The sequence below is a fragment of the Phlebotomus papatasi genome, chromosome 2, assembly GCF_024763615.1.
Source record: "Phlebotomus papatasi isolate M1 chromosome 2, Ppap_2.1, whole genome shotgun sequence".
NCBI classification, from domain to species: domain Eukaryota; kingdom Metazoa; phylum Arthropoda; class Insecta; order Diptera; family Psychodidae; genus Phlebotomus; species Phlebotomus papatasi.
In genome coordinates this window covers 65522061-65545078 of record NC_077223.1, presented here as the reverse complement: position 1 = coordinate 65545078, position 23018 = coordinate 65522061, and the positions used below count along the sequence as shown (strand labels likewise).

At 31.9% G+C, this 23018-nt stretch overlaps 1 protein-coding gene across 1 annotated transcript in view; it reads left to right on the top strand.

Moving 5' to 3' along the window:
- Nucleotides 1-361: 361 nt before the first annotated feature.
- The window catches only part of LOC129803880 (bifunctional heparan sulfate N-deacetylase/N-sulfotransferase), a 195440-nt gene continuing 172783 nt past the window's right edge, over nt 362-23018 (top strand). The window contains exon 1 of the mRNA XM_055850745.1: nt 362-983. The gene's annotated coding sequence lies outside the window, so the exon portion shown is untranslated. The remainder of the gene's footprint in view (nt 984-23018) is intronic.

Here is a 23018-nt window from a genome sequence, read left to right as displayed (position 1 = left end):
GTAAAAGTAACCAATTGAATCAAAATTGTCTCTTATCAGCCCAGTCCCGTTGAAAAGACTAGACAACATTTAATTAAAAATAGATTTTCCATCAGTTTCTGAAAAATCATTCTGTATTTACCGAAATGATTGTTTTAATAATAATAATGGGATAAAATACAGGCGAGAATAGTAAAATGAGTAAAATACAAAAATATAGCGTTGAGCGTTGAGCGTAATACTTTTTTCGGCTGTTGATTTGAATTTTGGTGGTAAGAACGAAAACTTCACATTTCGCCCTATTCGCCTGGTCGTCGGTTCTGCAAAAAAAAACTCGCCACTTCCACTGGAAAGGTGTCGAGGGTGGTTGGAAGTGTGCTCGGTGCTCGTGCATCATTCGGTATCAGACTGTCACGGGGAAATGTCAAAAATTCTGTGACTGGTGCGGTGTGCGAAAAGATTCTTTAGCATTTTACACAGATACACCGCGATGTGAAATGGTGAAAAGTGATAGGAAAACCGAGTGATGGTGTTCAATGTGCCAATTGTACGGTTGAAATGATAAATCTCCCGGCGATTGTCGCAAAAATGTGACTTTTTTCACGCACTGACAGCTGCTTCGGTGTATGTTTATCAGTGGAATAAAATCAAAGTGAACTCGATACAAATTTTTGCTGTTTTTCAGTGAATAACAAAAAAACATTCCGCGAAAAATGAACTTTTTCCCGAGAAAAGTGTTGTGCTCAATGGGTTGATAAGAAAGCAATCGATATAGTGTGGTGTTGATGCCTAAGAAGAAGGCAGAAGTGTGTTCCGGTGTTGCTGGAAATTTTCCATAGATACAGGACAGGGGGCTTCCTTTGTGTGTGCCTCCGGAAAGAAGATCTTCAGGCCAAGGCCAATCTCTTTTCCTTGTCCCGCCAAATCCCGGTGGTGTGGGTGCAACAAGGACAGCCGAAGGGGTTCGTGGAAGGCAGAGAAGTACACAGCAACAGAAAAAGCAGGTAGGAAAAGGACGCATCAAATTGAACAACTGGCAATGGAATTTTGGGTGCTTTAGCTAAAGAGATGCTAAACAAAAATTCTGTGAGATAAAGCAAACTCTTTGATCCCACTCAAAATTCCGCCAGCAAACTCTTCCTCTGTTTTTTTTTTTTCTCGTCACTTTTGCGTGAATTTCTCAACTTTTGCCCAGACACTTTAGATTGGGATTAATTCCCGTTGAAGCGCAAAATAAACCACGTTCGAATTAAATCCAATTAGAACAGCCAAATAATCTCTGTTGTCCCTGATTCATGCTAGAAAAAGATTAAAAGTTGTCGGCCAGTGGTAATCCAATTCTTGTATCAAAGAATCCTTGTTGGATTTGAGCGATTTAAGTAAACCTATATAGTGTTCCCAAGATTCGGACTCTGATTTGGGATTAATTAACTTGATATAGCAGAGAAATAGAAAAATATTTCAATAACTAAATTTTAAGTGTATCTTCAGAATAATCTTTCAGTTTCAAATTACTTTTATTTCAATATGTTTCAAAAATTCTAAAACCTAAAAATCATTTAAAGGGGGAAGGTTATCCAATGTCTTGATTTAAAAGAATAATCTCAGAACAGAAACTTCCCTTTGGTTCAGAGATGTTTTTAAGCTTCTGCCTTTAAAAGCCATGTTGTGTTTTAAGGGCCTTGACAGACCTAGCTTAAGTTGAGAGACGGGTTAACGTAACGAGTTCCCATCAGTTTCTGACTAAGCCGCCTCTCGGATTAAGCCGAGAAACGGCTTGGATAATGAGAAACTGGTAAGAATTTCGTCTAATCATTATTTTAATTAAAATTACCTTAAGCCATTTCTTGACTTAAGTCGTAAATGGTCTAGAAGAGGGCACTAAATAAGGGTCTTTAATTTCAATTTGTGAAATTTTCTTTAAGACTAGGTATAAACGGAGCCAACTTCACAATAATTAGGCTAAATGTAGAATCCTTTTCTTCTCACTTAATTCTTTATTCTTTTCACCTTCCACGTCTCATACAATAATCTTCTTCTTCTTCCCTTTTTCTTCTAACTCCCCTCTAAATTCCCCTTCCTGTCCTAAAGTGTCCCAACTCTCCCTAACCCTACATTTCACCCTATAACTAGCATGCCCAGTATACTACACTAAATTATAATGGTTCCAGTTCCGGCACACTTCTTAGATAAGGAAAATTTCATGAAATTAAAATTCACATCTCTTTCTCTCTCAAATGCTTTGTACGTGTCTATCCTACTCTTTCGCACTTTTCTTCTTCTTTTGAACAACACACCAAATTAATTTAGATCAGTCCAATTTTGAGACCGAATTAGTAGGACTTATGCAAATCTTGTGAAAGAGAATGGGACGCGAATTTTGATATCATGAAATGATACTGAGCTAAAAGATGTGCCGAAGGCATAAATGTCGAAATTAAAAAAAATGTACCTTTATGGATCCGGCATAACTTTTAGATCAGGAACATTTCATAAAGTCAAAATTTACATCCCTTTCTTTCTTAAAAGTTTCGCATATATGTATCCTACTCTTTCTCATGTCGCACTCTTCTTTTGAATATCACACCAAATTAAATTTAGTTCAGACCAATTTTGATGTATATCGAAGGCATTAGCTTCAAATTTATGGTTGAAAGATTTGCAATGGACTTTCAAAAATTTTAAATAGGGTTCCGTAGAACAGTATGAGATAAAACGTATTATTTTACTTTTATGACTCTAATAAGAAGATATGGGAAAATTTCTAATAAGAAATTTCATTCTTATAAGAATTTACCAAAGACCATTTTACTCAATCTCAAAGGAAGATGTTCTTTTTGAACATTTTTTTGATTTTGTAGAAACTTACAAAAATGTCATGGTTCGTACATTCTCGTACATGAGTTAAGGGGTTACGTGGGAAACAAAAACTAAAAAACGGCGTATTTTTCTAAGTTTTTTTTCAACATATTCAATTTCTTAAGCACTTATAAATACATTTCAAAATTTTCATTCTAAAATTTTTAAAATTCAGCCCTTTGGGAACTGGGGTGACATGATAACTTGTTTTCGATACTATCGACTAAACGATGGCTGCACTTCCTGTAACTAATATAGATGTTTATCAAAAGTTTCATTCTTTTAAAAATGTCTCAATAAAGGGTCCAACAATGCATTCAAAGGTCCATATTCACTCAATCTAGCAGATATAGATTTATCGATACTATCGATTCGATAGTGTCGAAAAGTTATCATTCCATCCCTGATTTTCAGAGACCATTTTTCGAAAAACTTACTTTGCAGTAGTGATATTTACTCTCAGAATAGATTCACCGGAAATAAAAAAAAACCCAAATCTTTCCCACCAAAAGATGAGTTAAATTCGTACTTGAACGAAGGATTTTATGTTTCCATGATGGCAATTTACTTGACAAGACAAAATGTGGTGTAAGATATCAAGAAAATTGTATTTTTTTGTAGATGTTTTTTTTCTAAAGGTATAAATTTAATTTTTTTCAAAAATCTTTTGTTAAAGTACGTGTTTAGCCCATCTTCTAACAAGAAATATTTTGCTTTTTGATTTCTGATGGATCTATTCTGAGTAAATGTAACTACATCAAATTATTTTATTTAAAAAAAAAAAAAAAAAAAGATTTCCGAAAACCATATTCCAACGGATAAATTTTTAAGATTTTGCAATAAAGTTTTAGAAAATATTTGTTTAAATCTTGTTCTTATGTCTACTTAAGAGCTTCAAATATAAATATATTGTCTTTTTAATTTGCTGAAAAAGAATTTAGAGAAACTATACTGTTTTTTTAGTCTTCGTATTCCATGGAACTCCTTAACAATCCAGTTAACATAGGTTTTTTATAGGAAATTTATTTCTCTACATCTTGACCTCAAGGTATTTGACACTATCCTAACGACAAATGAAATTTTCTAATAATTTTCCATATAAGATATTTTTGGCTAGTAGAGTTTATTTTCTCTGGTTTAAAAAGATGGAAAAGGCGAACAAGAGACGAAGTGGACCGAGTAAATGTCAATCTGACTTCATTTTTTTTTTTACTTAAAAATGATAAATTTTGATGAGGGAATATTTAGAGCGAAAGTTCTTTAAAAAATAATTTCAAAAATACACAAAGAATTTATTATTTATGTTAATTATTTTGGAAATACTAATACATAAAATTTGGAAAATAAGTTGATCAAATTTTATTTATAAGTATCTTTTGTGAAGAAATACTTAAAAAGATGGTTTAAATTTCTTATCTTTCATATTCAATGCTTAAATGCTTTAAACGTTTAAGGATCCTAATTGAGACGCTCAGAGCAGAAGTGGACTGTTTCAATAGGGAAATGCATACAAAGGAGACCACTTCTGCTCTGAGCGTCTTAATTATGATAGTTGGTTCCGGAAAAGATCGCGGGAGCGTAAACCCCGAATGTTCAAAATCCTAAAAGGGTCGAAATCACATAGAGGATGTGTGGAATAATTTCCCAAAATACAGAAAATGTCCCTTTTCATCCAGCAAGAGCGGTTGCTATCGTGGGAGTTACGTTAGGGCCTCGACAGACCTGAGGATTAGCCGTGAGACGGCTTAACGCAATTATATTCGCAATAATGGTTGAACTACTTTTCCATCATTTTCCACTAAGCCGTCTCTCGGCTTAAGTCTTAAGTGTGTCGAGGGTATTACATATGACACTTTTCAAAATTCGGGATTTTGGTTTCGGGATTTCGGCTTTTGAATTTTGGTCCTTTCGGAATTTAGGCTGTTGGGTTTTTGACCCATTCAGGGTTTTGGTCCACTCGAGATATTAAAATTTTAACTTTGTCACTTTTTGCCCCAAAATTCTACTACTTCAAATTTTAAAACAATCTTGCAATGCAAGAAGCGTCATTTGCCTTTCACTCTTAGAATAGTATTTATTATAGTTATACTGGTAAAAATAAAAGGGTCAAATTGATCCTTTTCAACAAAAATGGATCATATTTGATCCTTTAAAAGGTTCACTTGAATCTTTTGAAATCTTATATGCATATTTATCACGATAGATTATGTTTTATCGTAAATTTATTACTCTTATCGTATTTCTCTCATCTGTGCGAACAGCAAACATTCATTGTTTTTATTCGTTTATTCCGGAGATAAATAGGTGTCAAAACAGTGACCCTTTGAAAGGATCATCGGTAACCCTTTCATTTTTACCAGTGTATACTGGCTAAATCTTTCAACATTATGTATTTCAAATTAGATCAGAAAGTTCTTATTTCGTTTCAAATTCAAGAATTTCCAATTATAAGTTCTTTTTATTCACAAGAATTTAAAGACTATAGAACTCAAATAATATTTTAATTCCACAGCGTTTGTTAATTATCTGTTTTGATGAATACTTTCCAGCTTTGTTCAAACAAAACGTGATCAGATTCAAATTATATTAATTAAAGTATTATTTAATTATATGAGCTTATTGTACAATTCTCACTCGGTAGAATAAAATATAGAATTCCGGATAAAACAATTTAGAAGTTTGGACTTAGATAATCTTTTATTAGTAATTTTATTGTGAAAATTATAAATTATGAATAAAAAAATGATTTAGTGTTGCAAAAAAACTTAATTTGACCAGTTCTGAAATCAGATTAAAAATCCGTAAAATTTTTATTGAAATTTTGGCAAAAAGTAAATAAGAGTTTTCATTTTAACTGCAACTACCTTATGTACTAATTAAGTAAATTAGAGTCAACAAGAATGTTATAAGGAATTTTGTTCGAAAAGTTATACCAAGAGATTGTGCATATTTATTTACTATATAAGTATTCAAATATCCTTTAAGTTTCTTTATCTAAAAAAAATATTACCGTGAAACTTTGCGCAGACATGAACTTCCTATCGAGATTAGTTTTAAAGTTATAAAGACATTTTCCTGAATATGAAGAGAATAATTAATTTTACTCCAGGCATCAATTTGTTCTTTTAGTATTACTATTAAGTGATTAAGTTCTAGATAAGCTAGATACTATCCGGAGAATTTTCCACCAAAAACTGAAAGGAAGAATACTTTTGATGTGTTGAACAACTTGTCAGTTGGTTAAGCACATTGAATACTTTGTTATGAGGCTCATTATGAGGAATTTTCTCTGCGAGAACACTGTCAGACTCATAAACTGTCTAAAAAGAAAACAACAGATAAACTTTAACCAATTGTTTTTTAAACTTTGCAGCTTCTTTTGCATTACTTTTGACACTTTACAAACTTTTTCTATTCAAATTGTCTTCATCATCTTCGAATTCATATTTTATATGACTAACGTTATCTCGTCAAAACGGTCTCGTCTTTCAATTATTGCATTACAGGAATTTGCAGATTCAGCAAGAATCTTTTAAAAGGAAAAATATGCATGCGATACAAAGCAACGTTTAATTCCACAGATTTTTTTTCTTCAAAATCATATTTGAAATGTTTCTTTGGATTAAGAGCATTGAAAAAAAAACCTAACGAGAAGCTTGTTTTTCTTTGTAGAGTTCGTGATTCTTTCTTGAAAAGTTCGTTCGGATGTCAGCTTAAATGAATTAAGGGTTATAAGTGGAAACTGGGTGGTAGATCTTGAAAATTGCTCGAAATGTGTATTAAACATGTTTAGCCATATTGCAATTTTTGAGAAAACTAATTACCGAGATAACACAAAAACAGCGTAATGAGAATTTTTTAACTAGATATTACGACATGTTTTCCCTCATACGAAGAATACCTTTAACATGGGAATAATTACTAAGTAAATTTTGCAAAAAATAACAAAGTATCAAAAACAAATATTTTAAAAATGGATCAATTTTTCAGGGTTATTTAGATCATTATCTTTATTAAAAGTACTTTTCAGAAAAGGCCTAAAATATTAGCTGTTTTGTCGAAAAGTCTAAATTAATTTTATGAGTTTAGCTACATTTAGAAAAACTTTGAATTTGGATTAAATTTATTTCATCTCATTCTTGATCTTTCCCACCCCCCATGCGTCCACCGCCGTCTTAGCGTAAAAATCTGAAATGGACTTAAAAGCTTCTAGACACATTATGAATAGTTTATCGTTAAAATTGAGAATTTTATTGTTTGCATAATGTGCAATGTTCTTACAAAATCGCGTGAAAATTTCTTTCAATTTGTAGAAGCCATAAAAATCATAAAGTAAAAGGGGTGGCAAAGCGTACCGGGCTTTGCGAAGTGATCCAACTCGAGACTTATATGTTATACTAATTTCTTTATTGCTTTAATTCATGAGTAAAAGAGTAGTGTTCACGAGTTCAATAATTTCGTAGTGTTTTTTTCTACAGGGTAATTGATTCTTAATTTAACCAGTTTGTAGTCTATTTGAACCGATTTATAAACCATTTAAAACATCGCCCAAAATAGCTTGGGATTAATGCAATTTAATTTCGGATAAAACATAGTTGTATTAAGACTGCCTCAGTCTTGTCAGTAATTCTAAGACCTTTATAACGATCCCAAACATGACCCATTCGGTTGAGAAATACACTTTCTAGAGCCTCTGTTTAACCTCTGACATTGAAAACCCGTTATTAGAATCGATTCAACGGTATTTTCGCATATGAACAAAATGTCTGCCTAGGGCCCTAGAACTAGAGGCACAAACAGATTCAAGCTGAATCTAGGGAATATTTAGCCTCTAAAATTTGATAGCGAAGAATTAGATTAAAGAAATTTTTGCAAAGGATGTCTAATCGAGGATTCTATGCACTCAGTATATGACAGTTTGAGATAAATCTTTACTCGCAAATTTTAAATAATTTCGCATACATGGCTAAATATTCTCTAGAATCATCCTGAGTCTATTTGGGCTCTAAGATAGTCTTCAGATTAGAGGTTTAGCGCCTTTAGCGCAGTTCCCGAAGTTCTCGAAATCCCAAATACGAAAGAATTTTATTGGTTCTTTTAGAACGGAGTGGATAATTTGTTTTTAATATCCAATCGTAAGCCAACATTTTCGAAAAGAAAATCCTATGATAAAAAAATTAGAGAAGTTAAGCCACATGTCTTAGGTTTGAAGGCCCTATAGTACGGACTTAAGATCTAAAACGGTCTTCAGACTAGAGGTTTAGCCCCGTTCCCGAAGGTCTCAAAATCCTATATACCAACCAATTTTATTGGTTTTTTGGAATCTAATAGGACATTTACCCTTAATAATTCAATCCTAAGTAAATCTTTTGTAAGAAATCTCGACTGAAAAGAAATTATAGCAGTTAAGCCATATGTCTAAGCCTTTGGTCTGAAACCCGTATAATGCTTAGCTAAATGGCTTAACTGCTATAATTTCTTATCAGTCAAGATATTTTAGAAATTTTAATTTAGGATTGTATTATTAAGGACAATGGTCTATTAAATTCTGAAAGAGCAATAAAATTGGTTACCATTTAGGATTTTGAGACCTTCGGGAACTGGGCTAAACCTCTAGTCTGAAGACCGCTTAACGATCAATTGGATCAGGTTAACGGTTAACGATTATTCGGAATGAGGGACGTCAAAACTATCTACCCTGTGCATATGATCTGAATCAGAAAACACAGGCATTACAATAGCATTACAATTGTGTAAAAAAAAAATCCGAAATAAAAAGCTAGGAAGTAATAGATACGGAATGAATTCCATGCTCGACTGTCAAGTGCAACATGAGTCTCCCCACAAAGATAATCTGATCCGGTTAATATAATGAAATCCAAGGCGCTAAATACTCTGCGATGGTTGATTCAATTGAAAAATTATCTCTCTCGTGTTGATTTTTTTCTTCATTTATAAATAAAATGTGATGACCAAGGAATTAGCTGAGACAGTTAATGGAATTTTTGAACAGAGAATATCTGAAAAAAAATGAGTTTAAGAAGCTGTCTTCTGGTTGTATTATAATATAGTCTCATGGAGTTATAAGTATTGTCGTCATTTTTTGCGACTGTAGCTGACTTTTATCTCAGTGGGTGGCTATCTTATCACGTGTTTTTTCACACGGTCTGATCACTTGTGACATCATGTGGCGCCAAAAATGTCGCATAAATGTGCAAATTCGCTGTTAATTGTACCAGATGGTCCAAAAAGGTATTCCAATGAATGTGTTAAATTTGTTGGAAACCGGTGCAGAGAGTCAACATAAACTCTCACACACGCTCTTGTGATGGTCTCTCTTGTTCAACACCAAGAATCACCATCCCACGCACGCACTTCACATAGTCCTCCGCGCTTAGAGATTTTATACCTGTGGCTCCATCAGCGAGCATCAGCTTATGCTCCACTCTATTTGGTCGTCAGATGAACGTGACAGAAGGCGATAACCCGACAAGAAAAATACCTTGAGGGTTGCGGGGAAGGCACTCAGGCAGGAGGTTTCTCCATTTTTTTTTGGAGTAGTTTTTGAGATGAAGTAAAAGAACATAATATGTGGAGAAATAGACAAGGTCCGATTGTATTAGATTTTTCTTTCTCTATTTCTCTTTGATTTTTTTTTCGTAAGCTTCCTCCTGTCGCTCATATGAGAAATTCTTCTTCTTTGGGTAAAAAATTAAATACCCTTCAATGACAAATATTAGGTTTTGCTTCACTTCACTAAAGTTGAGTTCTTTGAGTTCCAGGAACTCTGCTTTATACTACAGTGATAGAATGAAACTGTACAAATAAGCGTTATTCTGTTTAAGTATTTCGTATCGTCTGCAAGGTGATTCAAATAGGGATTCGTGTTTGCGAGACAAATAATGTTTTATTTAAATTATTCAAAATGCTAAATTTTCAATTCATTTCACTTTGAATTCTTAATAGGTTTCTTTTATTAAATGATTAATTTCATTTGATTGAAAATTTAAAAGGTCAGTTGGTTTGGACAAAATTTTGTTTAAATATTTCTCAAAGTTGTTTAATATCTAGAAAAAAATTGAAAGAAGACTGATAATTTTTGGATTAATTTTATGTATAAATTTTATATTTCGTGTTAGAAAAAGAGCGAGGGTGGAAAATACCGCTAGTCAGGTTCATCAAAGGATAGGTCCATGTAGGCTATTCTACAGTGATTTGTCAGTTTTAAGATGATTTTCAAACATTTCATATTTAACAAAATTAAAATTAACACAACTATGTTAATTATGAAATATATGTTACTCGATAGGGGACAGTGAGGCATCTTTGAACGTGGACAGCATTAAAATTCAGGTTTTTTATCCCATTTTTAAATAGAACTGAGCCTTATTATAATTGCTAAATTATCTGATAATAAGGTTCAGTTCCATTCAAAAATAATGAAATAAAGCTCAATTTTAAAGGTACCTCATTTCAAAGCTGCCCCACTTCCCCTTAATTTGTTGCCATTTACAAAGTAATTTCATAATTCCACTCTTGCGGAATCTGTTTTCCCTATTGGCAAGAAACTAGGACAAGTGATTTTTATTTTTGTTTTATTTTGTTTTTTTCAATGATCCATGAAATTTTGTAGATCAGAGTAAATTTGGGAAACCGATGGGTAAATCATAAGTCGTATCTTCGTTTGATAGAAGGGAAGGTAGGAATGTCATATCTTGTGTCAAATGTGGATACAAAGTAAATGCTAGGGTTCCGGTTAAATTCCTTAACTCTAATATCCCGATGGGAGCAAAATCCTGAATGGGTCAAAATCCAGAATGGGTCGAAATCCCAAATGGGCCTAACTCCCTAAAAGTAAAAAAATCCGTCAAGCAGAAATTCCGTAAAGCCAAAATCCCGATGGGGGTAAAATCCCGAATAGACCAAATTTCAGAATAGGTCGAAATCCCAAATGGGCCTAAATCCCTAAAAGCGAAAAATCCGTTAAGCCGATATTCACTAATGCTAAAATCCTGATAGGGGCAAAATCTCGAATGGGCCAAAATTCAGAATGGGTCGAAATCCCAAATGGGCCTAAATCCCTAAAAGCGAAAAATCCGTTAAGCCGAAATTCCGTAAAGCCAAAATCCCGAATAGGCCAAACTCCCGGAAAGCCAATATCTCAAAAAACCAAAATCCCAAATTCTTAAAAGTCTCATAGCTGCTCCCACAATAACACGATGTTGAATGCAAAGGGAAGTTTTCTGGGTTTTGGGAAAGTATTCCACACATTATCCACCGTATAATTTCGTCCTTTTCAGGATTTCGACTATTCGGAGTTTTGTCTTCTAAGATTTTGGCGTTCGTATTTTTTTCTTTTCGGGACTTGGGTTGCCACCTAATGCCAATACGATAACGCTCGATGCAACCGGTTAAATGTCAGAAGTTAAAACTTTTCAATTTTGACGGATTGTCAAAGATATTTTTGGCATGGCGTTGTCCTAATTAAATGCAAACTTCCTTTTTATTGTTTAATTCTGACCGCTTCTGGTCGATGGATTCGTTCAAACGGTCTAGATGTTTGATGCGAAGCACTATAGTAATTCAGTATTTCACCCGATGTAGATGTAGTTCAATGGTGAATGATATTCTTTTAATATCTCTAAACATACATCTATGGCTTAAACATTCAAAATTTTTCAGATGTTCCAATGTAAACTTCCCAGATGTATCAATTTCCCAAAGTAAAAAGTTAAAACGTTTTTGAAAATACTGAACATCGGATTTTAACATTTATATTTCGTTTGAAGTTATAACAATTTTTTTTTTAAATAGAATTTCTGTATTTGAGAGAAAAAACTTTTCTCTCAAAACATTCGTATCATTGCAATCTCAAATGACAGTTTTTTTTCCCATGTGAAAGAGATGCAGAAGTTTAAAAAAAAAACTTTTTTTATTATGTATAATCTGTTGAAACTTTTTTGAAGTGCTCTAAAACCGAGGCTTGTCAAAGTGTATAAACATTTTATCCTAGCATTGTTATGGACACCCTACGGCTAATTGTCTTAATTGTCTGTCGGCAACAACTGTGGACGTTATGTATGATAAATGATTTAGCAAACGATTCAGCTTATGGAATAGGAGATACTGAAAAGTCAGCAAAGCTGTCAACATATTTTGATTTTGGATTATTAAAAGAAAAATGTCATAGGATTTAGATCGGAAACATTTTGATTGAGTTGTGGGGTTTGTTTATTGTTTGTATATTTATAGATTTATAGGTTTATTATTAGAGCGGGGAAGGAAAAGGAAATATAAATCCGGAAAAAATGTAATTTATCTGTATTAATTTGAAAGACTGAACAAATAAGATGATAGGTTTTCATTGGAAAAATAATTATCATTGATGCGTTATCTAACCGTGGAAATTCATCAAATACGGGTAAATTTATTCATGATGACTTCATAAATAAATTTTACAAGTTCATTCATCATCATTCTGTGTTGTTTTCTATCATTCTCCCTCTCTCTCTCTCTCTCTCTCTGTCTTTCTTCTTTCTCATCGCTGTTTTCCGTCATATTTCTTTTCATGTTGTGTCACACGAAAAGCAACATAACACAAATCACGGAATTTTCCTCCGCAAAACCTATATATTTTATTCATTCTCAAGTTCTTACAAATTTTTATCTCGATTCACGCTCATTTTCGTCACTCTATCTCACTCCTACGAAAGCCATTAATATAAAATAATATTTATTTTTATACACATTTTACGTATTTACATATTTCTAATGCCTTTGATATTTTTTTTCGCCTTGTCTACGAATGAAGAACGTAAAATTATATTATTTTGTTATTTTAATGATTCTTCTAAACTAGTCCCCGGCGAGTGGCCTTCAAAGTTGAAGCCAATTTCTTACTTTCACATACAAATGCGTATGGGAATTTTTCTGCACTCGTGATCGTTATGCTAAATATTTAAAAAGTGAGAAGTTTTTCCGTATTATAAGATACTTTTCCGTATGGAGGTATAAATATACTAAATTTTCGTTTCAATATTTCTCTCCTTGGAGCACTGTGAGCTGAGTCCGAGATCAATTTAGGAATTGGCTTCAAATAGTTCCATACAAAAAGGCCAACTTGCCAGGCGCTTGCTTCTAAATGTTTAAAAATGAAAATTTTGTATCACAATGCTTCTGAGTTTGTTTATATACAAATCACAAATGGGAGTTAGTATGTGAAAACCAGAGGCAACTAATAACAAATTTGCTCAAGAAGTTTGTTGTATAATTTGTGTTGTGTTTGCATTAAAATAATAAATCACGTGCATGACACATTGAAATCTACAAAATTTTATACATGGTTTCTTTGTATAAAAATACACAGACAAATAAAACTTTGGGTGAGCATTTGGCAAAGTCTGTTATTCCCATTAACCCCATGTTTGCAAAGGTGAAATCATGCTGGACAACTTTTGCCACAAAAGCATTTGATATTCTTTAATGTGCCCAATTGATCAATCCATGATGGAGAAAAACAGGCAGTTAGTTTATAAAAGCTCTTGTCCTATATAGAGGACATTGTATACGAAGAGAATTGAGTGAAAGGACACCCAACGGATGTCTCAGAGACTAAGAAAAAAAAAACAAGAATATCCTGTATAGTCATGAAAAAAAAATAACAATGCCACTGAAGAGACAAGAATGAAGAAATTTCAACAAAAGGCAATTTATTTAAACACCAAAGAATGTCCAGAAAATGCTGGAGGTTATATTTGAGGGATATAAAGGAAGGGTACGAAAATTATGGCACGTAAAACCATGTTTTCTTAGTCAGTATCTTCAAGGGTTTCTACTTCTATTTTTCTTATTTTTCCTATTTTGCCTAGGCATTTAAAGCTTTAACAATTTCTAACTTGGAAAATTGAATATTGAACTTTTACACCTTTATTATTGAGGGAACTGCTCATTTGGGACAGGATGCATATAGGAACAAGGCACCTATGTTCTAAGTTGAAGTGCAATATTTTAAAAACAAATTCATTTTTTTGTTACTTCCTTTCCAGAAATGTTGTTTGAAATCCTGGCAAGCAATTTATCATATTTACGTTTTGTAAAATTACTCTTAATACGTTTAAAAATGAATAAATAGGTTAAGATGAATTTGACTGTAATTTTGGACACCTTGCTTGTAATTTTGGACACTCACTTATTGTAATTTTGAACTGCTAACTTACCAAGCGCTTTTACTATTTACGAGAAGGAACGGCAGGATGTCCCAAAGAGCCCGTATACTTTCCATATAATTTCTTATAGAGAGTTGACTTCGGCACTTCAAGTAAGCGCGGATCCACGCATTACCTTGCCTTTCCGGGACCCATACGATTTTTTGCACTACGTTTCGCTCATAGAGATGACAGTTCTTTGTTTCTCTATGAATTTATACAGGTTTGTCATCGGAAAAACTACAAATTTGCAAAATTTCGAGAAGAAAAAAACCTATCCAAAATAACAAGTATCAATGGATAATTAAGATTATCACTTAAAGGCTGCAGTAAACACAAAAATCTGTCATAAAATTATTTCTAGTGAGAAATTCTTCACACTGAAGTTTCAACAAAGCAATTTTAATTCAAATCGTATTCAAAATTGAACGAATTTTGTGTTAAAATATGCGAAGAAAATTCCATAATTTTAATCAAATTATTTCTGGTGTCAAAAATTACCCTTAAAGTGTCCCAAATTACAAGAAGTTCCTCAACACAAAAGAAGCTTACAAAAAGATAATTCAAGGATAGCTCTATCTCGTGAATTCTAGCATTCAGCAAAGCTAGGACGCTTTGCCATCTCTTTTCAAGTAAGAAATTGCTCACATTGCTGTTTCAAGAAAACAATTTTAATTCAAATCGTATTCAAAATTGAACGAATTTAGTGTTAAAATCTTCTAAAAAGAATAAATATTTTGATAGAATACATTATGCATTAAATATACGAAGAAAATTCCATAATCTTAATCAAATTATTTCTGGTGTCCAAAAATTACCCTTAAATTGTCCCAAATTACAAGCTGTCCCACATTACAAACATTTCCCCTATTATTAACTGTAATGTAAATTTTGTAAGAATTTACGGTACTAGGGTAAAATTTGGAATTCCGGACTAGGTAAAATTCCGGACAAACCAATTTGGAAGTTCGTACCTTGATGGTAATGTAATAATTATTTTTAAATGAAATTCTGGAGTACTTTGATAACTACTGAATTAATTTTTATCAAATAATGAGAGTTGTGTTAACTCTTCGTTAGTGTGTCCGGAATTACCCTTTGTCCGAAATTCCAAATTTTAACTTTTAGTGGAGTATTTTCTCAAAAATGTCACTATATGTCTGATATGTCTCTATTTGATCCTGATTCAGTAATTCTCGTAAATTAAATAGGGAAATGTACTGTTTTAACAAGTTATTAATTAGAATGACAACTAAGTTACAATATTTGCTGATTCGAGCGACATAGTGTCAAATATTTTATACATATTTTATGTCGCAATATGATACTTGAGCTAAAATTTATGCGACCATTTCCCTCTTTTTTCATGATTTTTTTTCTGTAAAATTAATTGTCTGGAAAAAGTTTAAATTTGATAAATTTGAGACAGTTGCTTTAATCATTTATTAGAATATAATAGTTTAGAAAAGAACAATAGGAAAGAGCTTTAAACTACAGCTATCTGCAATATTTTCTCATAACAACTTATAGAAATTTCTCATGGAATAAACGCTACTATTATAATAAAGATTTCAAGTCTTACATAAACACAGAATAAACTTAATAATTTACTATAAATCTCAAATATATTTTACTATTTATTTTCAGAATTTGTGTGAAAATAACACCATAATAATGTCCAATTTTATCTTACTTATCTCAAAATATGGCTTTAATATTGAGATAATAAGCAATATTTTAATTCTCTGGGAGGTGATCAAAGGTTAAAATTTAAAATTGATTCAAATGAGATTCCTTGCAATAAAATTGGCGAAAGAATAGACAAAGATATTCTGATGATATATTGCGTGGGTATTATTTGAATAGCTGAACATTTATTGGTATAGAGATGCCTCAATAGAAAATTAATTAAATCCCACATGAAAAATATTTCACTAAAATTGCTTCTGTGGTGGATTAGCAATGGGAATCGTAGCCAAAATCAGCTATAGATTATTCAATAATCTCAGTTGGAAGTTTCACAACGGTGGCACGTGAATTGAAAATTAAGCAAAATTTCGCGATGGTGTAACCAAAAAGTTTTATGAATATCAATCACGATGGGTGTTGAGGGCAAACGATAATCACAAATCCCTTATCTCGATTTATGGGAAATCAATGAACCTAACTCTGTATTTTCTTATCTGTGATGCTTTTGTGAATATAGAACGACTCTATCTATCGTAATTTTCTTCATGTTTTTTTTTTTACAATGTCGACAGATTTTCCAAAGAAAATTCAATTGAACTAGAAACACACTGAGAAAATTATTGCTGGTGTTTTAAAAGTGTCGTAAAATATAAAATAGGGCATTAAAGACAGTTCTTTCATGGAGGTTTGACTTTACAAAGCAATAAAGCTCAAGTTTTTTATATTCCAAGCAGATTTTGTAGGTGATTATTTTCACTGCTAAAAAGTCTTTTAATTCCTAGGTAGATTAGTAAGTTTGTGTTTCATAATTTTTTTTAATTCCAAATTGTTGATCTTTTGCTTTGGGTGGGGGGGGGGTATGTATTTTACAAATTATAGGGTATGTATTAAAGATAGGTTTAAGATTAAAAGCAGTTTTTTGTTTGCGAAGTATCCCTTTTTATGATTAAGTAGCTACACAGAAAAAAAAATATTTCGTAAATGTTTGTGAATTCCTACGGGACTTTCTGGGACGAAATACTTGCAATCATCTAAAAAGTTCGTAAATGTTTGTACTTTTTTCATAAACATTGTTTGTAAAATGATCATCTGACGAGCATTTTTTGCTCTTTTAAAAATATTTGTTTGTAAATGTTCATAAATGTTTTTAAAAACCCCAAAAACAATTTGTGTCAAATTTTGTCATTCTTTTGTAAAGACAATGAAAAATGTACGAACAAATTGTTGTTGAAGAGCAAAAAATGCTCTTCAAGTGAATATGCTACAAACAATGTTTATGAAAAATTATGAACTCTAACGAACTTCTTAGTGAGTTAGGGTAAAGTGATACAAATTGGACATAGTCTTACAAGTTGGACAATTCGCCGGTACAAGTTGGACATGGCTTTTTTCTTGATAAATACAGTACAATTTTTTTTAAGCACAAGGAACCAAGTTATAAAACTAAAGCATTAAAAATATACAAATAAAAATGAAGTACTAAATTTATCAAGAAAAAAGCTCTGTCCAACTTGTACCACTTTACCCTATACGATTCACGAACATTTCGTAAGTACCTTTTATAAGAATTCACAAACATTTACGTACAATTTTCGTAAGGTAAAGTACCCTTACTCGACCGGGTTCCTCTATTCGACCGGTGGGTCAATTTTTGAATATTTGATAGTGAATTTCATCAATTTCTATGAATTTGTCACTCATTCGTATTATTTAAAGAATAATTGACCTATTAATGTTAGATCATACACAAAATATTATAGCAAATATAATTAAATTGAATAAATAAATCTACCGGTCGAATAGAAGAACCGGTCGAATAAAGGGTACTGTACCTTATAAGTATTTTTTCTGTTTTAAGTTTTATTTTTTTGTTGCCATAGCTTTCTTTATTTAGATCTTAAATTTGGGCGTTTGGGTGAACACATCCCTTTTCATTATTTTCATACGGATCCTAGGGTAAGTGTACCAAATATCGGCAAAATTGTATGCAAGCGTCAAAGTCTCAAGTTTGATGGCCATGTCACATATAAGATTAATATTAAGATTAATACTTTCTGAACTGCGAGAATGGCAAAAAAAGATAGCAATTGTTTTATCTTGCTTCTCTCTCACATTTCCCCTCTGCGTACGAAGTTGGCAGCACTACATAGCTCGAAAACTGACCGAATCACAGTTGGCACGCATGGAAAATTGCTCGTGTGCGTGTAATACGATTCAGAAAGCAATTAATACGAACAGTAATATCTTACTCATCGTATTAATCCACTAGAGTGTACTCTTTCTAACACACGTGATATTCCATTTGAAATTGTGCATATATATACCTCTCTCTCCGGCTTTTCTTAATATTAATATTAATCTTATATGTGACACCACGGTGAAATGTAATAATTTCTCAATACAAATTGATTTTTTTATTACTTTTTTTAAGTCGCTTGCAAAATATAGACATAGCTTTGGGTAAGATTTCGGCCACTTTCATTCTCATAGTTCCTTGCCCTTCCGGCCGGAGTTCTTAAAAAGTCATTTTCACATTATCTCGTTCGTCTAAGCGACATTCTTTGATTTTTGCATTGTATAATCTCTAAGAGTATATGAAAGTTTGAGGAACAGAAGAAGTGGCCGAAATTACAAGCTGGCCGAAATTTGGTACAGTTACTCTAATAACCCTTTTTTGCGGGATGACACTATTTTCTCTCATAAATGACGCTGGCAACTGTTCCTAATTTGGAAACCTCAAACCTTCAAATGCTCAGCAAAATTTTAAGGAAACTCTTTTCTTTAGTTTTGTTTTTTCTCAATGAAGCTCACAAGTTACTGTTCCTACAAGTTTTTAAAATACTCTTATTTAAGAAAAGGTATTATAAAAGATAACTTTCGAATAGAGATTAAGAATGAAAAACCTTAACGTATTCTGTATTCAATTTTTAAGATCTAAATGTTCTGAAGAGAAAAAAATCTAGGTAAAAAATATTAATTTAATAACTTCTCCTGGTGCATTATTAGTATTCTTTGAGAAATCAATTAAAAAAAATTAGTAGGGGAAACCGGGGCAGATTAGCCATGGATAGACTTAGACAGCGGGATATAATAGATCACTTTAGAATTAGAAGGAATATTGGGGAAACTTACATATTCATTGAAATATTTAGCAGCCTGATACATGCACTGCACATCTTTTACAAATAATGCGCAATGAAAAATTTCATTTTGCTAGATAATTCTGCTCTGGTTTCCCCTATTTCTGAGTATATTAAAAGTGCTATTAAATTACTATTAAATGTCGCTATTCCCAACCTCTTGTTAAACAAGTCTCAGCATATTGTACGCTGTCTTCTTGAATAAATTACTCTTATTTATAATATCACAATGAAGCGCAAACTAATTGTAAAATATGAAAACATTCTGTTGTTTAAATAATAACTGCTGCATTTGTTCATAGTGCTTAAAGTTGTATCATTTCCCAAATTAACTCTTAAGTGCTATTTGGATTAATTGGGTCTCTAGTGGTATTGAAATTTCAAAGAATTTCATATTGTTTTTCGAGATTAGATTTGAAAGTGTCTAAAGTCAATTGAGAAGAAAATTTTCAATATGCTCAATTGCATTTCAATAATCTAAATTAAAATGACGTTGATTGGCAAATTTCCAACAAAGTTTTTGAAATTAAACACATTGTAGCACATATTGTTCTATTTCAATAAGAAAAAAGTGTCTGTTTATAAATTCTTCTCAGTTATTTGCTACTCCAGCAAATTGACTTACATAATTGCACGTGTCGACGTGTCAATTCAATAAAATAAATCAATTGATGCACCAATGACAGTTATTCAATTTAAATGAAAGAAGTGGTAGGGTAACTGTACCAAATTTCGGTCAGCTTGCAATTTCGGCCATTTCTTTTGTTTCTCAAATCTTCATAAATTTTTAGTTTTAGCGTAAAAAAAAATGTTGTTTCGACGAGCGGGATGATGTGTAAAATACTTTAGAAGAATTCAGGTACAGCAAGAAACTTTGAGAATCAAAGTGTCCGAAATATTACCGAAAGTTATGGCTGTATTTTTATTCATTTTAAAACGTAATATATTATAAGAATGATTTCAAAATTCCAAGCCACACTTCATAAAAAAAGTAACAAAAAATCTATTTGAATTAATAAAATATTACACATCAAGCTTAAGACTTTGGTGCTTGCATACAAGTGTGCAGAAATTTGGTATCCTAACTTCCGTTTTGGTTGAAATTTAACTTTACTTGACGATTACAATTTATTAATTATTTATCGATTTGGAGTTAGGGGGAAGTGGGGCACCTTTGAAATTGAAATTTTTCACCTATTTTTAAATAAAATTGAGTCTTATCTTGATATAATTTAGCTGCACAAACATATTGAGAAGCTGAATTATATCACGATAAGACTCAATTTTATTTAAAAATAGATATTTTCCAGTATCACGACTCGTCATTGCCTAATAGAGTATATTTTTTTGCGAGATTTGAAATTGGTGAAAATTTCGTCATACACATTAAAAAAATATTTTGTGAAAATGTTCGTAAATGTTTGTGAATTCCAACAGAAAATTTACAAAATGTTTGTAAATTGTATAACCCATTAAAAAATTTGTAAAAGTTTGTACTTTTTCTCGAATTTTGTTCGTAACATGTTCACTTGACAAGCAATTTTTGTTTTTTCGCAAATATTCGTTCATACATTTTTGTTTATCTGGCAAAAAATTTACGAACAAATGACTAAATTTTACTAACATTTTTTTTTCTGTGTGTTTACGAATATTTACAATAAAGAATGTTTGTAAAAGAACAAAAAATGCTTATCAAGTCATCATGTTGCGAACAATCTTTACGAACTTTTTAATAAGTTTAGAGGCCAAAAGACGAGAGATATTGTCTTCCAGTCTTTGGTGACCCCCATCCCATTGATATTCTCGACACAACTCTTTATTACCCAATTCAGTTATCCTTACAAATGAATTGCTTGGAAGTTTCTTGTTAAGAATCTCAACTATCTTGAACTAATTCATCTCAGCATATATTTGAAAAAATATATGTATATATTACCCGGGTAAAATTTTAATTGAAATGTCGCCATTCAAGAGGTTCACTTTGATTCCTTGCAGAATGATTTGTGACAATTTCTACGTCAAACGGGAAAGAGTATGAAGTGGAAAAGTTGTGGAAAAGTAGAGGTAAATTTGGAACATGGAAATCTTTTTGATAAGAATGATGGATTAAAATTCATTTGTTATTTTCTTTTTTGGCTCTTTTGGTGACTCAATGTTGAAAGTTATAACATTGCAGTTGTTAAATCTTTCACAATGTTTCTTTCGTACGTTTTTGTTGCAGAATTGGTATATTTCAATGGTGATTTATGTACACAAACCACTCATCTAATGCCGAGATTTTTTTTCTCTAAAGTAAAAACGGTTAGGAAAAAACTTAAATAAATAAGAAATCGTCGGTGTTATGCACAAGTTTATGGGGAAAAAAAGTCTATTTGTGTTCTAATGTTCCATTTTAGTTGTGTCAAGCGTAGGGGGGCAGTGTGGGTGTTAATGGTTGCATTGCATCTCCTATAAAAGAGATATACAGACAAATATTAGGTGCAAGAGGGAGTGTGTTACATGGCATGAAAGAAAGCTATAGAAAAGAAATGACATAAATTAACGTGGAGATGTATTTATTTTATTTTATTTTTGGGGAAAGTTGACAGGTTTTATGGGGATTGGGATATAGATGAAATTTGTATTTCGAGCATCTATTTTAATTAAAAATGCAATAATTTGTTCTCTTTTTTATTGTCTCTACATATTGATCATTTTTTTTCTTGTAAACAAATTAATTCCTTCAACACTTTTACCATAGAGGGATTTTGTTAGAGGTGTTCTCTGCACGAATTTAAAGTTAGAGGAATTCGTGACAGGCAGTGAGATCATTAAAATAAATTTAATTCACTCTTCACGAAGAAGATCCCCGCAGAGTGACGTGATTTGACTCTACAATAAGTTGCTTCAATGACTTTTGCCATGATTATCGCGATAATTCGTATGGTAAACTTTTCTGAAATGTTACTTTTATAAACTGCTAATTTACCCAACTAACCATGTGAATGAAGTTATTTTTGTGAATAATCATCCATGATTTATTTGTGTTTGAATAAATAAAAATCAGGAAGAATCACTATAAATAAATTACTTTTTGTTATTGATAAATAAGAATTGACATTTTACGATAATTTTCGATGTTTTTTTTTCTCATATAACCATAATTTTCTAGAACTACTTAGAATTTGAATTTGAATTAGAATCTTAATTGGTGAAGTATGCTCTAGATATACTATACCAGGATCTACATCTCCCGTAAAATCAAAATTTAACGTAACACTTTTTTAAACTTTAAAAATTAAGGAGTTTAACATCCTACCCAAGTAGCAATTTCTTTACCAAGAAGAAAATACTTCTTAGAATTTATTTTAATATGTATTGTAAGGGTCCCGGTTAAAATTACGAAGGCCAAAAACCCCGAACGCCAAAATTCAGTATGGATCAAAATCCCGAATAACCAAAATCCCTAAAACCAAAATCCCGTAAAGGGTAAAATCCCGAAATTCAAAATCATGTATAAATAGAAACCCCAATTGGTTTCCCGCGAACAACCCGAAAACCCAAAATCTGGAATTGGTTGAAATCCCTAATAACCAAAATCCCGTAAATCTAAAACTCCGAATGGGCCGATTAAGCCAGAATCCAGAATGGGTCGAAATCCCAAATGGGCCAAATTCCCGAAGAGCAAAAATACCGAAAGCACAAAATTCCGTAAAGGCGAAATTTCGTAAAGTCAAAATCCCGTATGCCAAGATTCCGAATGGATAGAAATCCTGAATGAGCCGAAATCACGAAAGAAAAATCCCGGGAATCTAAAATTCCAAATGAGCTATAATCCCGATTAGGCCAAAGTCCCAAATGGGTCAAATTTCCGTAAAACGAAAATTCCTAAAGCTGTCTACACATTATGAGCATTTTTTAAAAAAATTCTTTAAAAAATTTTTTAAAAAATTTTTAAAAAAAAACTGTTTTTTTAAAATTTTTTTTTAAAAAAAATGCCTCCACACTAGACTTAATTTTTGTAAAAAATTTCTGACAGATTACTCTCAGCATTTCGCTTGGGATTATTTTTCATGAAAATTTGTCATTTGAGTGGTGGAAAAAGTGTGAAAAGTGTTTGTTGGAATTCCCTGGGATAGTTGTTAGTAAATGTTCGTGGAAAATTTTC